The sequence below is a fragment of the Loxodonta africana genome, unplaced genomic scaffold, assembly GCF_030014295.1.
Source record: "Loxodonta africana isolate mLoxAfr1 unplaced genomic scaffold, mLoxAfr1.hap2 scaffold_91, whole genome shotgun sequence".
Lineage (NCBI taxonomy): Eukaryota > Metazoa > Chordata > Mammalia > Proboscidea > Elephantidae > Loxodonta > Loxodonta africana.
In genome coordinates, this window is record NW_026975658.1 from 29,247 (window position 1) to 56,603 (window position 27,357).

At 48.8% G+C, this 27,357-nt stretch overlaps 2 long non-coding RNA genes across 3 annotated transcripts in view; both read right to left on the bottom strand.

Moving 5' to 3' along the window:
- Window positions 1–2,993: 2,993 nt before the first annotated feature.
- On the bottom strand, window positions 2,994–13,943 carry LOC135230263 (uncharacterized). Its single transcript, XR_010320895.1, has 3 exons — window positions 12,306–13,943; window positions 6,836–9,688; window positions 2,994–4,218 (listed from the first exon to the last, which is right to left on the bottom strand). It is a non-coding gene; the product is annotated as an uncharacterized LOC135230263 (long non-coding RNA).
- Window positions 13,944–14,038: 95 nt separating this feature from the next.
- Window positions 14,039–27,357, bottom strand: part of LOC135230262 (uncharacterized) — a 28,666-nt gene continuing 15,347 nt past the window's right edge. The window contains exons 2-4 of one of the 2 annotated variants that reach the window (XR_010320894.1): window positions 22,672–22,819; window positions 22,319–22,419; window positions 14,039–15,588 (exon numbers count right to left, since the gene is read on the bottom strand). This is a non-coding gene — a long non-coding RNA (uncharacterized LOC135230262). The remainder of the gene's footprint in view (window positions 15,589–22,318; window positions 22,420–22,671; window positions 22,820–27,357) is intronic. The other variant, XR_010320893.1, reaches the window with a different exon arrangement.

The window sequence follows — 27,357 nt, forward strand, 5'->3', positions numbered from 1 at the left end:
CAGGCAAGGATAGGATCGAACAGAGTCCCGCAGGCAAGAATATGCCCAAGTAGCGAAGCCCCGCACGCACAAACACGCCCGAGTAGCAGAGCCCCACAAGCACGATCAGGCTTGAGTAGCGGAGTCCCGCATGCATGAACAGGCCCGAATAGCAGAGCTCCGCAGGCTAGAACAGGACCAAATAAAGGAGCTGCGTAAGCTCGAGAGGCCCAGATAGAGTAGGCCCGCATGCAAGAGGAGACCTGAAAGGAGACTCCCGCAGGCAAGATTAGGTCCAAACGGAGAGTACCGCAGGCAAGAATAGGCCTGAAGGGAAGTCCCGCAGGCGAGAATAGGCCCTAGTAGAGGAGCCGTGCAGGAAAGAAGAGACCCGAACAGAGTCCCGCAGGCCAGAAGACGCCCGAACGGAGATTCCCGGAGGCAAGAATAGGCTCGAAGGGAGAGTCCCGCAGGCAACAATAGGCCCAAGTAGAGGAGCCGCGCAGGAAAGAAGAGGCCCGAACAGAGTCCCGCAGGCAAGAACAGACCCGAACGGAGAGTAACGCAGGCAAGAATAGGCTCAAACGGAGAGTCCCGCAGGCAAGAATAGGCCCGTACGGACAGTCCTGCAGGCAGGAACAGGCAAGAGCAGAGACCAGCAGGTAAGAATAGGCCCGAGTAGAGGAGCCATGCAGGCAAGAAGAGGCTCAAACAGAGTCCCGTAGGCAAGAATAGGTCCGAACGGAGAGTCACGCAGGGAAGAATAGGATCGAACAGAGAGTACCGCGGGCAAGAATAGGCCCGAATGGAGATTCCTTCAGGCAAGAATAGGCCCGAATAGATGAGCCCCGTAGGCAAGAATTTTTTTAAAGTCCCACTGGCAAGAAAACGTCCAGAGAGTCCCGCAGTCCAGAAAGACCCGAACGGAGAGTCCCGCAAGTGAGAATAGGCCCGAACGGAGAGTTCTGCAGGTCAGAATAGGCCCAAACGGAGAATCCCGCAGGCGAGAATGGGCCCAAACTGAGAATCCCGCAGGCCAGCACAGGCCGGAACGGAGAGCCCTGCAGGCAAGAATAGACCTGATCGGACAGTCCCGATGGCCAGAAAGGCCTGAACAGAGAGTCCCGCAGACGAGGAAAGACCCGAACGGTGAGTCCCGCAGGTGAGAACAGGCCTGAACGGAGAGTCCCGCAGGCCAGAATAGGCCCGAACGGAGATTCCTGCTGGCAAGCATAGGCTCTAACAGAGTCCCGCAAGCAAGGATAGGCCCGAGTAGAGTCCCGCTATCAAGAATAGGACCGAACAGAGAGTCCCGCAGTTCAGAATAGTCCGAACGGAGACTCTCGCAGGCGAGAATAGGCCCGAACGGATAGTCCTGCAGGCCAGAACAGCAAAGAACGGAGAATCCCGTAGGCCACAATAGGCCCGAATACAGGAGCCCCACAGGCAAGAATAGGCCTGAACAGAGTTCCGCAGCAAGAACAGGCCCGAATAGAGAAGCCCCACACTAAGGAACAGGCCCGAGTAGCACAGCCGGGCACGCAAGAACACACCATGTAGCGCAGCCCTGCACATATGCTCTGGCCCAAGTAGCGAGGCCATGCACGCACGAACAGGCCCGAATAGCAAAGCTCCGCAGCCTAGAACAGAACCAAATAAAGGAGATCCGTAAGCACAAAAGGATCTAAGAGAGGAGCCTCGCGTGGAAGAGGACACCCGAAAGGAGACTCCCGCAGGCAAGATTAGGTCCGAACGGAGAGCTCGGCAGTAAGAATAGTCCCGAACGGAGAGTCCAGCATTCAAGAATAGGCGTGAATGGAGAGACATGCAAGCAAGAACAGGCCCGAACAGAGATTTCTGAAGGCAATAATAGGCAACCTCCAGTGGCACACTGCATATGCGTCACTTCTCCAAAGGCAAGGCCAAAATCAGGGCATCCAGGGTACCAGCAGTCCAGAGTCTGTGCATGGGGGCATAGGGATAACCTCTTTGAACTTACATGAGGGAGGCCTGGGCCCTGGATTGGCTCCGCTAGAGCTCCACGACCTCAGCTATTTTCCGGGATCTTTGGTCCGTGCCCTTGTGAGTGTGTGATCTCTAGGTACACTTCTCCTCCGAACACTCTCAAAAAGCCACCTGTGGATACCTGAGTGTGGAAATCAACATCGATCACCGGCTACAGTGTCACAGGTCACTAGGTGACTAGGCCCAGGCTGACCTTGGCTGTCTTCTGTCCAGGCAAGGAGCTTAATCCTTGAAAGGAAATGAGGACAAGTGGTCACTGGCCGACATCCTTTCTTTAATCCACACAGCGCTCTAGAAGAGGATAAACAGGCCACATAGGCCAGGTGAAGGCTGAGTGCGGGGCCTAAGGCTTCTTTCCCAATCAGTAGGCAAGGCGCCTTCCCCAGCATCTATGGCCCCTCTCTGGATGTGTTCATTCAGAGGAATCTCTTCCTTCTACCCCTGAGACACATCACAAGTATGAGGGGCCTGACAGAGAGCCTGGAGATGAAACGGGGGAGGCTTCTGGCTGGACCGCTTCCCCGTGGGTAGACAATAGCAGGTAGTCTCTCTGGAAGGTCTTAGCTTCTGTTGATTGACATGGGCAATACAGTAGGGGTGGTCCCTGGCCAGGTGGAGCTTGTGGGCAGATGCAACCTCTCCGGCGACGAATAATCCCGCTGCTGCTTTGTTTGCTGAAAACCTCCCCCCGCCAACTCGGATGGGCAGAGAACATTCACCCACACCTGCCAGGGGCCTTTCCTGGGACTAAAGATCCCAACGTGGTCTCAACGTCGTCACCCTCTCAGCACACACCTTTCCTGCACACATAATCCTGCCTTTCTCCGTCAGTGCCTTATCCTACTAGGAAACAAAGCATGCCGCTCAAATAGGCCGATGCCGGGGAAATCAAGGAGACACTGCCATTTTCCAAATTTTTGCTGTCTACATGTCCCCGCCCCTGGTGCAAGGCTGCGTATGTGGCCGGGCTCCGAAGGCAAGGCCGAAATCCTGGCAGCCTGGGCCCCGGCACTCCAATGGTTTATGGACGTGGCGACACGGATGACCTGTTTGCCACATACAGGAGAAATCCTTGGGCCCTTCACTGGCTCGACATTCAGCTCCACAACGTCCACTCCTGGCCCTGGCCTTTGGCCGGTGCCCCATTCAACGTGTGCTCAGGAGCCATGTTTCTCCACCCATCGCTATCATTCTGCCACCAGGGGATATGTGAGTGTGGGAGTCACCATTTGTCACTGGCAGCAGCGTCACAACTCACTAGACTTCCAGGGACCCGCAGACCTAGGCTGCCTTCTGCCTCAGGCAAGGTCCCGAATCCTTTATCCCAGATGCTGACACCTGGCCACTGGCGGACATTCATTTTGATCAACACAGAGGTCTGAGTGAGGGTCAGCAGGCCGGGTAGGTGAAGTGAAGGCCAGGTGGGCGGGACTAAGGCTTCTTTGCCATCACCATGGAGACAGTCTCCCCACCGGAAGAGTAGGCGCAGCTTATGATGGGCCTGGTGACAAGACTCAGCCAATGGCAGAGATCCAGCCCGCCAGGCAGATGACACAGGGCCCTCCATTGTGACCCAGGACACCTAGTGGCCACAGGATTTGAGCACACCCTGGGAAAGGCTACGCAGGCACAAGGGAGCCCCTGGTGCGGACTGCTTCAGGGCATTGGCACAGCAGGCCAGGGTCCAATTTTCCCACTTTCCTCAGGATATCAGTACGCAAGACATCCCCACTCAGCATCTCCTGCCTCTCTCTCTGTCTCTCTCTCTCTCTCCGTATGTGTTCATTCTCTGAAATCTCTTCCTTCTCCCCCCCAGGCGCTTCACAGCTTGGAGTGCCTGACAGAGTGTCTAGAGACGAAAGAGCAAAGGGGGAAGGCCTCTGGCTGTACTGGTTGCCCAAGGGCAGAGAAGATCTGGTAGTCTATCTGGAAGGACTAGGGAGTAGTGATTGATTGGTGAGCTACATCACGGGTGAACCCTGGCCGGGTGAAGCTTGTTGACACGGGGCAGCCTCTCCGGAGACTACTAATTCCGCTGATAACATTGTATTCAAATACCCGGCTGAGTGCCATGGGCAGAAAACATTGACACATACCTGCCAGAGGCCTATCCTGGGTCTGAAGAGTCCACCCTGGTCTCCAGCGACTCATCATCTCAGCACACACTTTGCCGGCACACATGGAATCCGCCTCTCTCCAGGAATGCTTCTCCTGCTAGGAAACACAGGATGGCACTCAGCCAAAGGAGAACACAGGCAAAGTCAAATGAAGCCCGCATTTTCAAGATTTTGCTTCTGCTGGGCCACAGCCCCCGGTGGCACACTGCATGCGCGTCACTTCTCCAAAGACAAGGCCGAAATCCGGGCGTCCAGGGCCCCAGCAGTCCAGAGTCTGCGGATGGCGGCATACTCTGCAGATGGTGCCACCTATTTGCCAAGCACAGGACGGAGGCCTGTGCCCTAGACTGGCTCCGCTAGGGCTCCACGACCTCAGCTATTTTCCAAGACCTTTGACCCGTGCCCTCGTGAGTGTGTGATCTCTAGTTACACTTCTCCTCCGACCACTCTCAATCCGCCACCTGCGGATACCTGAGCGTGGAAATCTACATCTATCACTAGCTGCAGTGTCACAGGTCACTAGGTGTTTAGGCTCAGGCTGACCTTGGCTGTCTTCTGCCCGGGCAAGGAGCGAAATCCTTCAAAGGAAATGAGGACACGTGCTCACTGGCCGACATCCTTTCTTTCATCCACACGGCGGTCCAGATGAGGGTAAAGAGGCCACGTAGGCCAGGTGAAGGCTGAGTGCGGGGCCTAAGGCTTCTTCCCCAATCACCATGGAGACAGCCACCGGAAGGCTGGCCGGAACTTCTGACGGGGACGGGTCACAAACACTGAGCCAATAGGAGAAGTCCAGCCTAACCGGCCAGTTCTGCAGAGCCCTCCATGGTACCCATGGACACACAACAGGCCCTTGTGTCTTTGGCCACAAAATCGAGGGCACCAGGGAATAACTTCACAGTAGCCAATCCCTGATGTGGACACGTTCGACACACTGGGACAGCAGGCAGGTACCTCTTTACCACTTACGCTAGGATGTCAGTAGGCAAGGTGCCCTTCCTCAGCATCTATGGCCCCTCTCTGGATGTGTTCATTCAGAGGAATCTCTTCCTTCTACCCCTGAGACACATCACAAGGATGAGGGGCCTGACAGAGAGCCTGGAGATGAAACGGGGGAGGCTTCTGGCTGGACCGCTTCCCCGTGGGTAGACAATAGCAGGTAGTCTCTCTGGAAGGTCTTAGCTTCTGTTGATTGACATGGGCAATACAGTAGGGGTGGTCCCTGGCCAGGTGGAGCTTGTGGGCAGATGCAACCTCTCCGGCGACGAATAATCCCGCTGCTGCTTTGTTTGCTGAAAACCTCCCCCCGCCAACTCGGATGGGCAGAGAACATTCACCCACACCTGCCAGGGGCCTTTCCTGGGACTAAAGATCCCAACCTGGTCTCAACGTCGTCACCCTCTCAGCACACACCTTTCCTGCACACATAATCCTGCCTTTCTCCGTCAGTGCCTTATCCTACTAGGAAACAAAGCATGCCGCTCAAATAGGCCGATGCCGGGGAAATCAAGGAGACACTGCCATTTTCCAAATTTTTGCTGTCTACATGTCCCCGCCCCTGGTGCAAGGCTGCGTATGTGGCCGGGCTCCGAAGGCAAGGCCGAAATCCTGGCAGCCTGGGCCCCGGCACTCCAATGGTTTATGGACGTGGGGACACGGATGACCTGTTTGCCACATACAGGAGAAATCCTTGGGCCCTTCACTGGCTCGACATTCAGCTCCACAACGTCCACTCCTGGCCCTGGCCTTTGGCCGGTGCCCCATTCAACGTGTGCTCAGGAGCCATGTTTCTCCACCCATCGCTATCATTCTGCCACCAGGGGATATGTGAGTGTGGGAGTCACCATTTGTCACTGGCAGCAGCGTCACAACTCACTAGACTTCCAGGGACCCGCAGACCTAGGCTGCCTTCTGCCTCAGGCAAGGTCCCGAATCCTTTATCCCAGATGCTGACACCTGGCCACTGGCGGACATTCATTTTGATCAACACAGAGGTCTGAGTGAGGGTCAGCAGGCCGGGTAGGTGAAGTGAAGGCCAGGTGGGCGGGACTAAGGCTTCTTTGCCATCACCATGGAGACAGTCTCCCCACCGGAAGAGTAGGCGCAGCTTATGATGGGCCTGGTGACAAGACTCAGCCAATGGCAGAGATCCAGCCCGCCAGGCAGATGACACAGGGCCCTCCATTGTGACCCAGGACACCTAGTGGCCACAGGATTTGAGCACACCCTGGGAAAGGCTACGCAGGCACAAGGGAGCCCCTGGTGCGGACTGCTTCAGGGCATTGGCACAGCAGGCCAGGGTCCAATTTTCCCACTTTCCTCAGGATATCAGTACGCAAGACATCCCCACTCAGCATCTCCTGCCTCTCTCTCTGTCTCTCTCTCTCTCTCCGTATGTGTTCATTCTCTGAAATCTCTTCCTTCTCCCCCCCAGGCGCTTCACAGCTTGGAGTGCCTGACAGAGTGTCTAGAGACGAAAGAGCAAAGGGGGAAGGCCTCTGGCTGTACTGGTTGCCCAAGGGCAGAGAAGATCTGGTAGTCTATCTGGAAGGACTAGGGAGTAGTGATTGATTGGTGAGCTACATCACGGGTGAACCCTGGCCGGGTGAAGCTTGTTGACACGGGGCAGCCTCTCCGGAGACTACTAATTCCGCTGATAACATTGTATTCAAATACCCGGCTGAGTGCCATGGGCAGAAAACATTGACACATACCTGCCAGAGGCCTATCCTGGGTCTGAAGAGTCCACCCTGGTCTCCAGCGACTCATCATCTCAGCACACACTTTGCCGGCACACATGGAATCCGCCTCTCTCCAGGAATGCTTCTCCTGCTAGGAAACACAGGATGGCACTCAGCCAAAGGAGAACACAGGCAAAGTCAAATGAAGCCCGCATTTTCAAGATTTTGCTTCTGCTGGGCCACAGCCCCCGGTGGCACACTGCATGCGCGTCACTTCTCCAAAGACAAGGCCGAAATCCGGGCGTCCAGGGCCCCAGCAGTCCAGAGTCTGCGGATGGCGGCATACTCTGCAGATGGTGCCACCTATTTGCCAAGCACAGGACGGAGGCCTGTGCCCTAGACTGGCTCCGCTAGGGCTCCACGACCTCAGCTATTTTCCAAGACCTTTGACCCGTGCCCTCGTGAGTGTGTGATCTCTAGTTACACTTCTCCTCCGACCACTCTCAATCCGCCACCTGCGGATACCTGAGCGTGGAAATCTACATCTATCACTAGCTGCAGTGTCACAGGTCACTAGGTGTTTAGGCTCAGGCTGACCTTGGCTGTCTTCTGCCCGGGCAAGGAGCGAAATCCTTCAAAGGAAATGAGGACACGTGCTCACTGGCCGACATCCTTTCTTTCATCCACACGGCGGTCCAGATGAGGGTAAAGAGGCCACGTAGGCCAGGTGAAGGCTGAGTGCGGGGCCTAAGGCTTCTTCCCCAATCACCATGGAGACAGCCACCGGAAGGCTGGCCGGAACTTCTGACGGGGACGGGTCACAAACACTGAGCCAATAGGAGAAGTCCAGCCTAACCGGCCAGTTCTGCAGAGCCCTCCATGGTACCCATGGACACACAACAGGCCCTTGTGTCTTTGGCCACAAAATCGAGGGCACCAGGGAATAACTTCACAGTAGCCAATCCCTGATGTGGACACGTTCGACACACTGGGACAGCAGGCAGGTACCTCTTTACCACTTACGCTAGGATGTCAGTAGGCAAGGTGCCCTTCCTCAGCATCTATGGCCCCTCTCTGGATGTGTTCATTCAGAGGAATCTCTTCCTTCTACCCCTGAGACACATCACAAGGATGAGGGGCCTGACAGAGAGCCTGGAGATGAAACGGGGGAGGCTTCTGGCTGGACCGCTTCCCCGTGGGTAGACAATAGCAGGTAGTCTCTCTGGAAGGTCTTAGCTTCTGTTGATTGACATGGGCAATACAGTAGGGGTGGTCCCTGGCCAGGTGGAGCTTGTGGGCAGATGCAACCTCTCCGGCGACGAATAATCCCGCTGCTGCTTTGTTTGCTGAAAACCTCCCCCCGCCAACTCGGATGGGCAGAGAACATTCACCCACACCTGCCAGGGGCCTTTCCTGGGACTAAAGATCCCAACCTGGTCTCAACGTCGTCACCCTCTCAGCACACACCTTTCCTGCACACATAATCCTGCCTTTCTCCGTCAGTGCCTTATCCTACTCGGAAACAAAGCATGCCGCTCAAATAGGCCGATGCCGGGGAAATCAAGGAGACACTGCCATTTTCCAAATTTTTGCTGTCTACGTGTCCCCGCCTCCGGTGCAAGGCTGCGTATGTGGCCGGGCTCCGAAGGCAAGGCCGAAATCCTGGCAGCCTGGGCCCCGGCACTCCAATGGTTTATGGACGTGGGGACACGGATGACCTGTTTGCCACATACAGGAGAAATCCTTGGGCCCTTCACTGGCTCGCCATTCAGCTCCACGACGTCCACTCCTGGCCCTGGCCTTTGGCCGGTGCCCCATTCAACGTGTGCTCAGGAGCCATGTTTCTCCACCCATCGCTATCATTCTGCCACCAGGGGATATGTGAGTGTGGGAGTCACCATTTGTCACTGGCAGCAGCGTCACAACTCACCAGACTTCCAGGGACCCGCAGACCTAGGCTGCCTTCTGCCTCAGGCAAGGTCCCGAATCCTTTATCCCAGATGCTGACACCTGGCCACTGGCGGACATTCATTTTGATCAACACAGAGGTCTGAGTGAGGGTCAGCAGGCCGGGTAGGTGAAGTGAAGGCCGGGTGGGCGGGACTAAGGCTTCTTTGCCATCACCATGGAGACAGTCTCCCCACCGGAAGAGTAGGCGCAGCTTATGATGGGCCTGGTGACAAGACTCAGCCAATGGCAGAGATCCAGCCCGCCAGGCAGATGACACAGGGCCCTCCATTGTGACCCAGGACACCTAGTGGCCACAGGATTTGAGCACACCCTGGGAAAGGCTACGCAGGCACAAGGGAGCCCCTGGTGCGGACTGCTTCAGGGCATTGGCACAGCAGGCCAGGGTCCAATTTTCCCACTTTCCTCAGGATATCAGTACGCAAGACATCCCCACTCAGCATCTCCTGCCTCTCTCTCTGTCTCTCTCTCTCTCTCCGTATGTGTTCATTCTCTGAAATCTCTTCCTTCTCCCCCCCAGGCACTTCACAGCTTGGAGTGCCTGACAGAGTGTCTAGAGACGAAAGAGCAAAGGGGGAAGGCCTCTGGCTGTACTGGTTGCCCAAGGGCAGAGAAGATCTGGTAGTCTATCTGGAAGGACTAGGGAGTAGTGATTGATTGGTGAGCTACATCACGGGTGAACCCTGGCCGGGTGAAGCTTGTTGACACGGGGCAGCCTCTCCGGAGACTACTAATTCCGCTGATAACATTGTATTCAAATACCCGGCTGAGTGCCATGGGCAGAAAACATTGACACATACCTGCCAGAGGCCTATCCTGGGTCTGAAGAGTCCACCCTGGTCTCCAGCGACTCATCATCTCAGCACACACTTTGCCGGCACACATGGAATCCGCCTCTCTCCAGGAATGCTTCTCCTGCTAGGAAACACAGGATGGCACTCAGCCAAAGGAGAACACAGGCAAAGTCAAATGAAGCCCGCATTTTCAAGATTTTGCTTCTGCTGGGCCACAGCCCCCGGTGGCACACTGCATGCGCGTCACTTCTCCAAAGACAAGGCCGAAATCCGGGCGTCCAGGGCCCCAGCAGTCCAGAGTCTGCGGATGGCGGCATACTCTGCAGATGGTGCCACCTATTTGCCAAGTACAGGACGGAGGCCTGTGCCCTAGACTGGCTCCGCTAGGGCTCCACGACCTCAGCTATTTTCCGAGACCTTTGACCCGTGCCCTCGTGAGTGTGTGATCTCTAGTTACACTTCTCCTCCGACCACTCTCAATCCGCCACCTGCGGATACCTGAGCGTGGAAATCTACATCTATCACTAGCTGCAGTGTCACAGGTCACTAGGTGTTTAGGCTCAGGCTGACCTTGGCTGTCTTCTGCCCGGGCAAGGAGCGAAATCCTTCAAAGGAAATGAGGACACGTGCTCACTGGCCGACATCCTTTCTTTCATCCACACGGCGGTCCAGATGAGGGTAAAGAGGCCACGTAGGCCAGGTGAAGGCTGAGTGCGGGGCCTAAGGCTTCTTCCCCAATCACCATGGAGACAGCCACCGGAAGGCTGGCCGGAACTTCTGACGGGGACGGGTCACAAACACTGAGCCAATAGGAGAAGTCCAGCCTAACCGGCCAGTTCTGCAGAGCCCTCCATGGTACCCATGGACACACAACAGGCCCTTGTGTCTTTGGCCACAAAATCGAGGGCACCAGGGAATAACTTCACAGTAGCCAATCCCTGATGTGGACACGTTCGACACACTGGGACAGCAGGCAGGTACCTCTTTACCACTTACGCTAGGATGTCAGTAGGCAAGGTGCCCTTCCTCAGCATCTATGGCCCCTCTCTGGATGTGTTCATTCAGAGGAATCTCTTCCTTCTACCCCTGAGACACATCACAAGGATGAGGGGCCTGACAGAGAGCCTGGAGATGAAACGGGGGAGGCTTCTGGCTGGACCGCTTCCCCGTGGGTAGACAATAGCAGGTAGTCTCTCTGGAAGGTCTTAGCTTCTGTTGATTGACATGGGCAATACAGTAGGGGCGGTCCCTGGCCAGGTGGAGCTTGTGGGCAGATGCAACCTCTCCGGCGACGAATAATCCCGCTGCTGCTTTGTTTGCTGAAAACCTCCCCCCGCCAACTCGGATGGGCAGAGAACATTCACCCACACCTGCCAGGGGCCTTTCCTGGGACTAAAGATCCCAACCTGGTCTCAACGTCGTCACCCTCTCAGCACACACCTTTCCTGCACACATAATCCTGCCTTTCTCCGTCAGTGCCTTATCCTACTCGGAAACAAAGCATGCCGCTCAAATAGGCCGATGCCGGGGAAATCAAGGAGACACTGCCATTTTCCAAATTTTTGCTGTCTACGTGTCCCCGCCTCCGGTGCAAGGCTGCGTATGTGGCCGGGCTCCGAAGGCAAGGCCGAAATCCTGGCAGCCTGGGCCCCGGCACTCCAATGGTTTATGGACGTGGGGACACGGATGACCTGTTTGCCACATACAGGAGAAATCCTTGGGCCCTTCACTGGCTCGCCATTCAGCTCCACGACGTCCACTCCTGGCCCTGGCCTTTGGCCGGTGCCCCATTCAACGTGTGCTCAGGAGCCATGTTTCTCCACCCATCGCTATCATTCTGCCACCAGGGGATATGTGAGTGTGGGAGTCACCATTTGTCACTGGCAGCAGCGTCACAACTCACCAGACTTCCAGGGACCCGCAGACCTAGGCTGCCTTCTGCCTCAGGCAAGGTCCCGAATCCTTTATCCCAGATGCTGACACCTGGCCACTGGCGGACATTCATTTTGATCAACACAGAGGTCTGAGTGAGGGTCAGCAGGCCGGGTAGGTGAAGTGAAGGCCGGGTGGGCGGGACTAAGGCTTCTTTGCCATCACCATGGAGACAGTCTCCCCACCGGAAGAGTAGGCGCAGCTTATGATGGGCCTGGTGACAAGACTCAGCCAATGGCAGAGATCCAGCCCGCCAGGCAGATGACACAGGGCCCTCCATTGTGACCCAGGACACCTAGTGGCCACAGGATTTGAGCACACCCTGGGAAAGGCTACGCAGGCACAAGGGAGCCCCTGGTGCGGACTGCTTCAGGGCATTGGCACAGCAGGCCAGGGTCCAATTTTCCCACTTTCCTCAGGATATCAGTACGCAAGACATCCCCACTCAGCATCTCCTGCCTCTCTCTCTGTCTCTCTCTCTCTCTCCGTATGTGTTCATTCTCTGAAATCTCTTCCTTCTCCCCCCCAGGCACTTCACAGCTTGGAGTGCCTGACAGAGTGTCTAGAGACGAAAGGGCAAAGGGGGAAGGCCTCTGGCTGTACTGGTTGCCCAAGGGCAGAGAAGATCTGGTAGTCTATCTGGAAGGACTAGGGAGTAGTGATTGATTGGGGAGCTACATCACGGGTGAACCCTGGCCGGGTGAAGCTTGTTGACACGGGGCAGCCTCTCCGGAGACTACTAATTCCGCTGATAACATTGTATTCAAATACCCGGCTGAGTGCCATGGGCAGAAAACATTGACACATACCTGCCAGAGGCCTATCCTGGGTCTGAAGAGTCCACCCTGGTCTCCAGCGACTCATCATCTCAGCACACACTTTGCCGGCACACATGGAATCCGCCTCTCTCCAGGAATGCTTCTCCTGCTAGGAAACACAGGATGGCACTCAGCCAAAGGAGAACACAGGCAAAGTCAAATGAAGCCCGCATTTTCAAGATTTTGCTTCTGCTGGGCCACAGCCCCCGGTGGCACACTGCATGCGCGTCACTTCTCCAAAGACAAGGCCGAAATCCGGGCGTCCAGGGCCCCAGCAGTCCAGAGTCTGCGGATGGCGGCATACTCTGCAGATGGTGCCACCTATTTGCCAAGCACAGGACGGAGGCCTGTGCCCTAGACTGGCTCCGCTAGGGCTCCACGACCTCAGCTATTTTCCGAGACCTTTGACCCGTGCCCTCGTGAGTGTGTGATCTCTAGTTACACTTCTCCTCCGACCACTCTCAATCCGCCACCTGCGGATACCTGAGCGTGGAAATCTACATCTATCACTAGCTGCAGTGTCACAGGTCACTAGGTGTTTAGGCTCAGGCTGACCTTGGCTGTCTTCTGCCCGGGCAAGGAGCGAAATCCTTCAAAGGAAATGAGGACACGTGGTCACTGGTCGACATCCTTTAACCAACACTGAGTCCCTGGTCAGCATCCTGGTGTCCTGGCAAGAAGAGCCAGGCACCTCCAGGAGCATCTGGAGGAGGAGACAAGGGCTGAAGTGACTGCCACACCTACTGGTGCTGCTACACATGTGGGAGACCGGGCTGCAGAGGGTCCAGGCATGGCCTGAAGGTCAAAGGAGAAGCATCTGAAGACGTGCTAGGCCTCTTAGGCTGAGAGAAGCAGGATGTCTGGACTGAAAATATGCACCCTTCAGGGAAGAACTTCATTCAGGCTTCTTAAACCCACCTCTCCTGGAAGATCCATCCTTTTAGCCTTGTGCCCCTTCCACGCCCCCTCTATTACATGGAGAGATCCAGCCCTAGAGCACCAAGGTGGAAGAAGGCCCAGGATAGCTGTCCAAAGACATGAGGTCCACTCCAAAGCTCCCCCCGCCAAGGAGAGAAGAGGACAAGACTCACCTGCAGTTGAGGTCTCAGGGCCCTGAGAATGAGCATAATGTTTGTAAGGAAAGAGAAATGGGATTTCAGTGGGACATGGAAGTCTGAGAAACAGCCTCTGCAAAGATAGCTCTAAGGGAGGTGTGACTGTGAAGGTGGGCTGGTCACTGAGTTCTTTGTAGTACAAGGTACCAGACAGAAGCCAGACTCTGGAGGGAACCTGCCTGCCGGTGAGCAGTGGGCTTAAAACCCTAAACCAATGAGAATCGAATCCCTTCCCAGCAGCTTCTGCACAGATCAGTGATGTTTGCTTGGTCTTTCTCTTTTCTGTGGTCTAACCTGATCTGTCCTGTGATCAGAGAGTTGGAATAGAAAAGCCTGACTGAAATGAAATGAGCAAAGAGAAGACAAGGCCTCCTAAATCTGGTGAAGACAGAACACAGATAACCAAAGGTGAGGATGGGAAGAAAGAGATTGAGTTCCAAGTCCCATCACAGTATCCCAGGGCCTGGGAATCCCTGGAAGTGCCAGAGGTGTGTACTCCCTGGGAGATGTGACCCCAAGTGTCAGAGGAAGCCCTACGGAGCAAGGAAGGAAGGGCAGGGACTCTAGGATGGGCACTTCCATACAAGCTGCCCATGTGAATTTCTCAGAGTGACCGTGACAGATCCTGAGAGGGACAGTTTGAGGCAAAGGAAAGTAAGTTTTCTGAAGAGGGGTGAATTCCACAGTCTCCTGATAATGAAACAGAAATCCCGTCCTGCTCAGAGGTACTGAGTAGGAGGGATTGTGAATTCCCATCCTGCACAGAGGCTGGCTGGGAAGTTCGACTGTCTAAAGACAATGTGGCCAAAGTCTTTTTTATCTTTCAAAGATATATCTTCAACTTCCTGCAAATTCAATCCTGGAAAAAAGCCTAGAATATACAAGTGTGGGTTTTTCAGGAGAGCAACAAGGGGAGAAGGTGATAGTGGCATATCAGAGAAGGAAAACAACAGTCTAATAGTCCCTGTGTTACTTAATGAATCACACATGGTGTCCAGCATTCTTCCTTATCTGTAGACATGTAAATGCAGTAGATGTTTTAGCAATAACTGAATTAATCCTCACAGAATTCTTTTTGGCCATTTCCAGGTACAGAGACCAGAAGAAGTCATTAGTTACAAGAGCAAGCAATAATTCGCTGGTCTGAATTTTGTTCAATATCTGTGTTTGCCCTTCATAGATTGATAAAAGTCTCTGAATCTGGCATTGAAGACAGTGTTTTCTCTATTGTTATGGATTGAATAGTGTCCCCCAAAATGTGTGTCAACCTGGCCAGACCATGATTCCCAGTATTGTGTGGTTGTCCTGCATTTTGTGATCTGATGTGATTACTTATGTGTTGTAAATTCTAACCTCTGTGATGTTAATAAGGCGGGATTAGAGGCAGTTAGGTTAATGAGGGAGGACACAATCTACAGGATTAGGGTGAGTCTTGAGTCAGTCTCTTTTGAGATACAAAGAGAAGAGTCAGCAGAAATGAGAGGGACCTCATACTACCAAGGAAGAAGTGCCTGGAGTGGAGCACGTCTTTTTGACCCAGTGTCCACGCGCTGAGAATTTCCTAGGCCAGGGGAAGATAAATGACAAGGACCTTCCCCCAGAGCCACAAACAGAGAAAGCTTTCTCCTAGACCTGGTGCCCTGACTTCAAACTTGTTGCTTCTTAAACTGTGAGAGAATAAGTTTCTGTTTGTTAAAGGCATCCACTTGTGGTATCTCTGCTATAGCCACACTAAAAAAAAAACTAGATAACTAAAAAACACATATATGAAATAGTCAAAAGAAAAAAAGTTTCAAATACACACACATACATGTATGATGTTATTAAACTTTAAAAGCTTTTACATTCTTATAACACATTTAACAATAGAGATTTGTATATAGAAGTTATAATAAGAGCCATCCCCACATAAGTATATTGTACCTGCTCCCCTGAAGTGTCCAGTGTCCAAAGATACATATGTACCCTTTTACACACTTCTTTTTGCCGGGACACATGTAAGTACATTCATTTGTTTGTTTTTATGGAAATTAGGTCACACTCTACCCATGTTTTTCTCTGAATCACTCTTCACTTGGTCAATATCATGAGTCAGAATCAGGCCAGGGGCTGACTGCAGAACAGATGATCAGTTGCTCATATTCACGTTCAAGTTGAAGCTGAAGAAAATTAAAACAAGTCCATGAGTCAAAGTATGCCCTTGAGTATATCAAACCTGAATTTAGAGACCATCTCAAGAATAGATTTGATGCACTGCACACTAATGATCGAAGACCAGATTAGTTGTGGGATGATAGCAAGGACATCATATATGAAAAAAACAAAAAGTCATTAGAAAGACAGGAAAGAAAGCAAAGACCAAAGAGGATGTCACAAGAGACTCTGAATCTTGCTCTTGAATGTACAGTAGCTAAAGAGAATGGAAGGAAAAATAAAGTAAAAGAGCTCAATAGAATACCTGAAAGGGAAGCTGGAGAAGACAAAGTATGATAATATAATGTGAACAGATCTGGAGTTAGAAAACCAAAAGGGAAGAAAACACCTGGCATTTCTCAAGCTAAAAGAACTGAAGGAAATATTCAAGCCTCTAGGTGCAATACTGAAGGATTCTATGGGCAAAATATCGAACAACAGAGGAAACATCAAAAGTAGATGGAAGGAATACAAAGACTCAATACACCAAAAACAATTGGTCGACGTTCAACCATATCAGGAGGTAGCATAGGATCAAGAGCTGATGGTACTGAAGGAAGAACTCCAAGCTGCACTGAAGGCATTGGCACAAAACATGGCTCCAGGAATTGATGGCATACCAAATGAGATGTTTCAACACAGGGACGCAGTGCTGGAGGTGCTCACTTGTCTATTCCAATATATTTGGAAGACAGCTACCTGACCAAATGACTGAAAGAGATCTATATGTGTGCCCATTCCAAAGAGAGGTGGTCCAACGCAATGCGGAAATTATCGAGCAATGTCATTAACATTACATGCAAGAAAAATTTTGCTGAATTTAATTTAAAAACAGTTGCAGCAGTACACAGACAGGGATCTACCAAAAATTCAAGCTGGATTCAGAGGAAGACATGGAACGTGGGATATCATTTCTGATGTCTGATGGATCTTGGCTGAAAGTAGAGACTATAACTAAGATGTTTACCTATTTTTGTTTACTATACAAGCACACTCAACTGTGTGGCTCATGACAAATTATGGATAGCTTAGCAAAGAATGGGAATTCCAGAACACTTAACTGTAGTCATGTGGAATATCTACGTAGACCAAGAGGCAGTCATTTGAGTAGGGCAAGGGGATACCGTGTGGTTTAAAATCAGAAAGTTATGTGTCATGGTGGTATCCTTTCACCATACTTACTCAATCTGTATGCTGAGCAAATAATCTGAGAAGCTGGTCTGTAAGAAGAAGAACATGGCATCAGTTTTGGAGAAAGATTCACTAACAACCTATGATATGCAGCTGATACGACCTTCCTTGCTGAAAGTAAAGAGGACTTGAAGCAGTTACTGATGAAGAGCAACCACTACACCCTTCAGTATGGATTACACCTCAACATAAAGAAAACAAAAATTCTCACAACTGGACCAGTAAGCAACACCATGATAAATAGAGAAAATACTGAAGTCATCGAGCAATTCATTTAACTTGAATCCATAATCAATGCCCACAGAAGCAGCAGTCAAGAATTCAAACAATGTATTGCATTGGGCAAATCTGTTGCAAAAGACCTCCTTAAAGTGTTGTGAAGGAAAGATGTCACTTTGAGGACTAAGGTGTGCCTGAGCAAAGCCATGATATTTTCTATTACCTCACATGCTTGAGCAAGTTAGACAATGAATACGGAAAACCGAAGAACTGATTCATTTAAAATATGGTGTTGGCAAAGAATACTGAATATACCATGGACTGCCAGAAGAATAAACAAATCCATCTGGGAAGAAGTACACCAAGAATGCACCTTAGAAGCAAGGATGGAGAGACTTCGTCTCACGTGCCTTGGACATATTTTCAGGAGGGACCTGTCCCAGGAAAGGCTCATCATGCTTGGAAAAGCTGAGGGTCAGAAAAAAAGAGGAAGGCGCTCAACAACATGAACTGACACACTGGCTGCAAGAATGGGCTCAAACATAGCAATGATTGTGAGGATGGTTCAGGATCAGGCGGTGTTTCATTCTGTTTTACACAGGATCGATGGCCTCTAACAGCCACAACTAACATATGTAAGCATATATGGGGGTGTGTGTGTGTGTGTGTGTGTGTGTGTGTATACCCATTGCCGTCGAGTCGGTTCCAACTCATAGTGACCCTACAGAACAGAGTAGAACTGCCCCACAGAGTTCCCAAGGAGCGCCTGGTGGATTCGAAATGCTAACCTTTTGGTTAGCAGCTATAGCTATTAACCATTATGCGACTAGGGTTTCCATATAAAAAAAAAAAAAAAAATTTTATATATATATATACACACACTCTTTTTTTTTTTTCATATATATGTGTGTATATATATATTCTGTTCACCAGTTTTGCATCTCTAGAGATCCCAGGCTAAGACATTTGGTACCTACACTGGTTCCAGAGGAACCAAATCTTAAGGACGAGTTTTCTGAATTGATTCTCAAGTCTGGCTAATCTTAAAGGCACTGATGACTGCCTCCAGTAGTAAATAGGCTATTGCTAATCCATGGTGGGAGGTGACAATAGAAATACACAAAATACTACTACAACTGGATCAAATATTTGTGAGAGACAAGGCTCTGCCTGATTACATATTTGATACTTTTCTATAATTTTGTCAGAATAAGAATAATAAGGAAGCTGCTTGGTTGGTCCTGCTTTTGCTAGCCACACTGGTGAATGAAAGAAATGGACTCAAAGCTCAAGCACCACATACAAGATCTGAAAGCTGCCACCTGTGCCCAGAAAGAAAACCATATTTCTTATAGTAACAAGGCTAATGCTGCCAAAAATAAACTCAGATTCTTATCATAAGAGTGACTGAATTAAAGCGCCAGTTGAATATCCAACCTCAAATGGTTTCTGAAGTTAAAGTAAGGGCACTGATTGGGAAGAAATGGGATCCTGAAACTTGGGATGAGGACATATGGGCAGACAGTCAGGAAGCGGGGGACAATGAACCTCCAATTTCTGTTGAATCGCTCTTCCTAACAGAACCAGACCTCTTACTCCCATCTGAAGAGATTCTCTAACTTTGCCGGCTAAGCCACCCTTCCCAGTAAAACAATTATCCCTTCCACCTCCATCTGATGAGATTACCCCAGCTGTGCCTGAAGTGTCTTGTTTGAGTTGTCTCCTGGGGTGGTATCTGGGGCATTGCCTGGGGTATCACCTTAGGCAGATGCCTTATAAGACACGGCTGAACATCCCACTGCCACTGTCCATTTTTGCTTCTAGACCTATACCTAGACTTCAGTCCCAACAAGCCCCAAAAGGTGAGCTATGAAGTGTGACCCAGGAAAAGCTATGCTAAACTCCAAAAGAACTGCTTGATTTTTCTAATATATACATACAGAAACCTGGTGAATATGTGTGGGAATGGCTATTATGGGTGTGGGATAACGGTGCAAGCAACATAAAGGTGGATTAGTCTGAGTTTATTGATATAGACCCAGGAAGCATAGATTCTTCATTCAGTGTTTCAGCTTGAGAGGTTAGAAAAGGATCTCATAGTTTATTTGGCTGGTTTACTGAAGCATGGATTAAGTGGTGGCCTAAAATAAATCAAGTGGAAATGGCAGATCTGCCATTGTATACTGTAGGAGAAGGTATCCAAAGGCTGAGGGAAATTGGAATGTTAGAATAGATTTATTAGGCTGGACCCACAGACCCACACACGGAGTGCCCAGAGGGCTCTCTTTTTACCATAGCAGTGAGGTACAAATTTGGGAAGCAAGCCCCAGCATTATTGAAGACTTCTGTGGTTGCTATTTTATGTAAGTAAGAGTCCACAGTGAGAACTGCCCTAACTGAATGAAGACACCTGACTACAATGCAGTTGACTGGACCCCATGGTGGTAGCAGCCAAGTGGTGGCACTCAATCAACAAAGACAAGGTGGGTGTGGTTACCGTAACAGACAGTAGAGTCAAAGCAGTAATCAGAACAGTCTGCTCGCGTGGATTTATGGCATTGGCTACTTAGTCATAGTGTCCCTGGGAGTGAAAGAGCTGGGAAATGTACATCTCCTGGTACCTAGCGTCTTAGATATCTAGTGCTCCTGTAACAGAAATACCACAAACGGATGACTTTAACAAAGAAAATTATTCCCTCACAGTCTGGGAGGCTATAAGTCCAAATTCAGGGTGCCAACTCCAGGGGAAGGCTTTTTCTCTCTGTCACTCCTACGAGAAGGTCTTTGTCACCAATCTTCCCCTGGACAAGAAGGTTCTCAGCACAGGGATCCTAGGTCCAAAGGATGCACTGCTCCTGACACTTCTTTCTTGGTGGTACTGAGGTCCCCCTGTCTCTCTGCTCTTTTCTCTTTTATATCTCAAAAGAGACTGACTTAAAACACAACTTAATCTTGTAGACTGAGCCCTGCCTCCTTAACATAACTGCTTCAAATCCTCGATCATTAACATCATAGAGGTATGATTTACAATACATTGGAAAATCACATCAGCTGACAAAATGGTGGATAATCGCACAATACTGAGAAGCATGGCCTAGTCAAGCTGATATATACATTTTGTGAAGACAGAATTTAATCTGTAACACCTAGTATGCAGCTATCGACCTGTTAATGCCTTTTTCTCCATACCTGTTTCGAAGTATCACCAGAAACAGTGTGCCTTCTCTCTGACCTAAGTATATAAGGACCAAATAATGTACAGGAATCTCTGTTACATTTTCTCCATCTTACCATTATTTGGCCTCATACGCAGACCCAGTCACTTAATTGCGCAGCAGAATGAAGAGATTAAAGCCCCAACATTCTTGCCAGTGGACCAGGAAGGTAGCTGCTCAGACATCAGAGAGCCTCAGAGAGACAGAGACCAGGCAGCTCAAGAGAGGGATACCATAAAGTTGTTTTTCATACCCCTCCCCACTCCCACAGTTGCATATGCTTTGCTCTGACCCTAAAAAGTAGATCAATCCTTTGAGAACTGCATTATGGGTTAGAACACCAACAAGGTCCCAGACTGAGTGACACTCCCATAGATTACATCCAAATATCACTGCAAAGTCTTCAAAATCTGAACTGACATCTGAGCCACAGCACACAGAAGTTGGGAAAGAACATGCAGCCTGAACATAACTGGGTCAAGTGATTCCTAAAACAAACAACATCGACATTTTTTGTAAGATTGAAGTAAGACACAGTCTTGGAAACACAGACAAAAACTTTAAAAAGCTACTTTAACCATGCTCAAAGAAGTAACAGGCACAACTTAGAAAAATAGAAAAATACACAGAAACCATTCACAAATGAAAATTTTAGACAGGAAAAACAGAAAAATAGAGATAAAAAATTCACTTGATCAGCTCTACAGCGGAATGCTGTTGACAGACAAAAGGATCAATGAGATGAAAACAGTTCAATTGAAAATATACAATCTGAAAACAGAGAACAAATATTGCAAAAAAATGAACAGAGCCTCAAAAATATCTAACATTTATTTATTGGAATTCCATACGGTGTAGAGAAAATATGTGGTGTAGAAAAAAGTATCTGAAGAAATACTGGCTCAACACTTTCCCAATTTGTTGAAAGACATAAACTTACAGATTCAAGAAGCTATGCAAACTCCAACAAGTTAAACTCACATAATTTTACGCCCAAATGCCTCACGGTCAATTGTGGAATAACAAGGACCAAGAAAATATCTTCAAAGAAGCTAGAGAGAAAACAACTCATCTCACACAGGAGAAACAATTGGAATGACTCTGTATTCATCATCAGAAGCCATGGAGGCCAAAAGGCTGTGAAAACAACATTTTTTCAACACTGAAAGAAAAGAAACATTAACCCAGTGTTCTATAGGCTGTTATTTCCTTCATGAGTAAAGGAAAAATATTGACATTCTCAGGTGAAAGACGCTTAAGAGAATTCATCGCCACCAGACTTGCTCTAAATGAAACACTAAAGGAAGTTCTTCAGGTGGCAGGCTTGGAATTTCAGGAATTATGGAAAGCAACAAAGTGGAAAGTATCTTCGGAAGTTCGCCCTCCACCAAAGATTAGACAGGTCTATAAAACAAACAACAACACACGTGAAGAAAGTGTTTCTTAGTTCAATCATGTGTATGAGACCAAAAGTACAAAACCAGCCCAAAAGCACTGAAAAGAGGGCAGGATGGAACAGGAATCATGGCGGATGGAAACGGGGAACTGGAGCATAGGAGAGGACAATATTGACACATCATGAATATTGCAACCAATGTCACAAAACAATTGTGTATAAATGGTTGAACAAGAAAGTAATTTGCTCTGTAAAGTTTCAAATAAAGCACAATAAAAAATAAAAAAAAGTGGTAGGTATCTCGGTAAACATATTATGCCAACCCTGTTGTCACTGCACAACATGGCGCAGGACTCCCCTCTTTGGATAGACTTTCTAGCCTATTGGAAAAACTTTGGAATATACTCTTGGTGGCAAATTAGTATTAGAGAATGGGATTATTTTGAAAATATGAGATGTCTGTACTCATGCCTGGTTAATAAACTGGATAATAATATTTTCAGAGCGAAATGAGATGTTCTAACAGAAAAATAGGCCTGAATTCCCACGTGGGCCATGAGCCTACTACTCTGAAAGTCTTTCCCAGAGAGGCATTTCAGGCACTTCTAGAGCAGCAGGAGCGCTGGGGAATGCAGGTGTCAACCTCCCCCAGGGCCTTCTCTGAGGGGTAAGTACCTGCTTTAGTACTGAGCTTAGTGGTTCATAAATTGTCATTCTGCATAAGGTCTTCAGGTTCAAGTCTGTAATCCAGCTGGGATTCTGTGTGTGCTGCATCTCTGCATCAAAAGAACATGCTTCTAGAAGCAGAATGCCAGGAGAGAGGCGGTTGGACAGTTGGCGTTGGGGGGTGCTGCGCAGACAGGGGTGCCCGAGGGAGGCACAATATAGTCATTCTGCAGCAGGTCTAGTCCTTCTGCACAAGAATTAGAATGCTTCTCAATGCACAATAGTTTACATGCAGGACATAAACAAAGTTACTGAAGGACAAAGTTGAACAGTAAACCAAGCCACTCCCTGTCAATCCTTACCTGAGAGGGTCTTCATCAGGACTTCCGGGGATGGAGAAGGAAACAGTAAACGCTGATTTATTTTACCTCTTCCTTCCTCAAGAAACAGGAACTGGTGTTAAGATGTCAGGTGTCAAGCCCCAAACTCCTCTTCTGGTCTGTATTTAAGCTGTATAATAAAACTGGGAATCAGGCAATCAGCCATGAGCAGACAGACCCAGGAGTATTTCCAGTGCCCCACATCTTTGAGCTCCAGTGAGATCCTGTTCTTAGTCCCTAGATTAGCAGAGGAGCTGAAAGACTGAAATTCCGCGTTTTCAGGCAACTTGGGCTTCAAGCAGGCACTTATTGCTAAAGTCGTATTTCTCTGTGTTAATTTATGATCCTTAACTCAAATCCGGACTTTGAAGCTCATTTTGATAACTCCTCATTAGTCTGCCTAGACAAGAGTCTGCTCACAGTCAGTGATGACAATGGAGGAAACAAAGTCCCTAGCCCAGAGGAGGGACTGTTCCCCAAATTTGGGGCAATGCCCCTGGGGAGCATCGGCGAGGTGCACTGTGGCCTCTGTGGATTTGCCTTCTGCTCCTGGAATTGCACCCTGGGGGCCTCCATATGCAGACGCAGAGTCCGTGGGTGACCACAACTCCTGCCCTTCTGGGTCATCGTCCGGACGCACGTTGCGATATGCTTCCTGCCCTCCTTCCCAGCATAAGTGCTGCGATCACACGTGGCAGAACCAGTTCCCAGGTCCAGACCCTAGGTCTTGCCCTCCTTGGCCTTAGGCTTCCCCTAGTCCTGGGGGAACCCGCAAGCCTGGCGGGTGCGAGGTTAGCACCCGGCTGGGCGGGCTTGGGCCTGTCTCAAAAGGCTCATGGCGCACGCAGGTTCCACCTCCTTGGAGTCTGCAGGCTGGCGGTGGGCAGCCCGGCATCTCCTGCCTCCCTCGGGCGCCCTCTCTGGGCAGCAGCTCCCCTCCCCCCGCCCCGCCAACCACCCAACAGTCGCACTGCCTGCTTTCTGCTTCTAGAAGCGTGTTCTTTTGATGCACACATGCACACACACAGAATCCCAGCTGGATTACAGACTTGAACCTCAAACGCACAACTTTAAAACTACTAGACTGGGGAGGGGGGGTATTGGCAGTGAAAAAAGGAAAAAAAAAATAAGAAAGAGAACAATTACAAAAAAAGTATTAGAAGACTGTAACCTCACGTTATGGACTCAAGAAGGCTGCGGATACACAACTACGTAGATAGCATACTGTTGTCTCTTTCTTTGCAAATAAGTCTTAGATGAGGGAATTTGGTACCGGGAAGAGTTGCAGAGCCTGACTTTGGGGAAATCTGGGATTGATTAATTGGCTTGCATGAGGCTACAAGCCCTGATAATCAATATTTAAAGATGAGATTCGAGCAATCTAGAACATGCATCAGAATTTTTTACAAGTAAATTAGCACCAGAAGAGGCCTTTAACCACTAAATAAAATGGGTCAGTAGTTCAAGATCTCCCTACAAAGAAAATGGCAGACCTAGATCGTTTCCAGTCAGGTTCCAGCAAACATGCAAGAAACAGTCATTTTAATCTTGTACATAGTCAACAGAGATTAGAAAACCATGAGATACTCCCCTAACTTGATCCTTATGGCTAGTTTAAAAATGATAACAAATTAGAGAAGGAAGGTAGAAGAAGAGTTAGAGGACAAGCACACTCAGTAACTGAGATGCAAAACCCTACATAAGATGCCAGCAAAGGAAATCCAGCAAAGGGTAAACCACGTAACATGCCATGATCAAGGCGGTTTATTGTAGGCATACAAATTTGAGTGGACATTAAAGATTTAGTAATTTCATTCACCACATGCATAGGTGAAAGAGGAGAAGACATATGCTCACCTCAAGAGATGGGGGCAAAGCAGGTTGATAAAATCCAATCACACGGAGAGATAAGGACTAGGAGCAAACATGGAACAGAAAAGGAGTTCCCGAACGTGGAAAACTACAACTAGCATGATAGTTCATGGTGATGTGTGGGACATTCTCTTTAAAATTAATAAAAAATAAAATAAGGATGCTTCTATCATTATTTTTATTAAACATTTAACACTGGAAGTGTAAGCTAGTACAAAAAAAGTATAACTGCTATTCATAGATTATAGGACTGTCTCCATTGAAAACCGTAGAAAATATTGGAATTAATAGTAATCATAAATAAAAAATAAATTGAAATTTCAATGCGTCAGCATCAAGCGGACTCTGTCATAGCTCTTAGGTGAAAGCAAAGGACACTGATAGGGAAAGAGCAGGTTCGGGTGGGCTAGACCAAGGAGGGAAGAAAATTATTCTGCACTGGGCTGACCTTATAAGCACGGGTAGGTGTGTTAGTTACCTAGTCCCTCCATAACAAAAAATAACACAACTGGATGGCTTTTAAAGGACAGAAATTTATTTTCTCACAGTTTAGCAGGTAGTAGTTCGAATTCAGGGCATGGCTGTAGTGGGAGGTCCTTCCTTGTCTACCTCAGCTTCTAGTAGATGCCAGCAATCATTTGTGTTCCTGGCCTTCTAGAAGCATCTGTCTTCTTTGTCTGTCTTCCTTTTCACCTGTTTGTGTCTGTCTGTGTGTATTCTGCTCCTTTTATAACTAAGAAGAGTTAGGCTTAGGACCCACCCTACATTGGTATGACCTCATTCACATAATAAAAGCAGGCCCCTTATTTCCAAACAAGGTCAGAATTACAGGTACAGGGGTTAGGATTTCCACATACATTTTGGAGGGACACAATTCAATCCCTAACAGTTGATTTACCAGATATTCTGGATTGAGAGTACTCACATGAACAGCTGAGAGTAGTTCCAATTCTTTGCTACATTCAGTGGCTGAAACTTGTCTCAATGGTCACCCATAGGAATGCTGGAGCAATTTATTGTGCAGGACCTGGCCTACCATTCCTAATCATGTCCATTGTGTGGAAAAACACACACTCCCATCACCGAAGCCTTGAGAAATTCATCGATAAGAACGGAATGGTGGTTGGAACCAAGAATTGTTTCATAGCCTAGATAACATGGTGCAGCTGTTAGATATTCACATGGAGATGTCAGGTAATAAAACTTCACCCCACATGGGGATGTCAAGGATAATACCAACGGCTAATGTTCATTGAGTACCTACACTGGTGCTAGGCACTCCTGTGCTTTTCCTTTCATGTTTGCTTTTCATGATGGCCATATGAGGAATGTATCATTATAATGCATAAAGAGGTCAATACAGAGAGTTAGGCTCACATTTGAATATATGAGTCTGGACCCAGGAGGAGTTTGAATGGATGGAGGTATAAACCTCACGTCCTTAGCTACAAATAGACAGCAGTAAACTCACTGAGGCATCCTAGAGGGAGGGTGTCAGTAGAGAGAGGAGCAGGCACCAAGCCCAAGGGTACTCGGGTATCTAGAAGCCTGCCAGGTGAACAGCAGCCAACAAGCCTCTCTGAAGTCCAGTGTGGTTCCTGGAGGGTTGTCTGTCCTTGCTCTCAGCTGCATTTCCCCAGTGCTCCTCCCACCTGCACTGGGTTGTCCCCTTCATGAGGACAGGGACAGTGTGTACCTTTCACCACTGTATCTGCATAACATAGACTACTTCTGGCCCATGGAATATACTGACTGAATGAAAAATAAACAAAGGATAAGTACGTAAAATCCTTCGTAGTTGATACCTTGAAATACATTAAGGGGCTTCATGAGTAAGAGGGAGAAAAATTGATCAGGGCTGCTTCTGAGACCATCCCTTAGGCGTAATGAGTGTTAAACAACACTTAAACAAAGAGATTTAATGGCAGAGATGTATGTTAAAAAGATGTAAGTATAGCTTAAAGATTACTAGAAACATGCACATTATTGCAACTATAGTCAAATCGCTAAAAACCATATAGTACATGCACACAGAATATTACAAAGTAATTTAATGCCCTCATTAAAAAAAAACAAAAAAAAATTACCATGAAAAGACTAATGTTGAATGAAAATATCAGGATATAATATCTGTGTTAATATACATAAATGTGTGTGCTAATACACACATAAAACCAGTTGCCATTGAGTCAGTTCTGATTCATGATGACACCAGCGTGCCAGAGTAGAACTGTACTCCATAGGGGTTCCAATGGCTGAGTTTTCGGAAGTAGGCTGCCAGACCTCTCTTTCATAGCAATTCTGGGTGGACCTGAACTCCAACTTTCTGTCAGCAGCTCAAGATATTAACCATTTGCATCAACCAGAGACTCTAATACACATACATGCCAATATAAGCAAGAAAATAGACATATCGGAACGTTAATAATTTATTTGATGCATTACGTATGCTTTCTTGTTTTTTTTTTTTTTTTTTTGCATACTTTCCCATTGCTTCCAAGTTTTTGAGGAATAGAATGTACTTCTGGAAAAATTCATGAGAGATTTTTAAGTAATGAAATAATTAACAGAAACAGAATGAGTAAATCTGTGGCAAGGCAGCCCATGAACCCAAGATTACAGTAACACTGGTATGAAAAGCAGAATTGTGGAGTCCTGAAGCTCAGTGGTTCCATGCATCCATCAGGAAAGAGGGAAGAGCAAATAAACAAGGAGAAAATACAGTGAGCCAGAGGAGTGGGAGCCCTCTGTTGTGGGCACAGTTTTCTCATGAAACTTTAGATGGACACAGTGGGT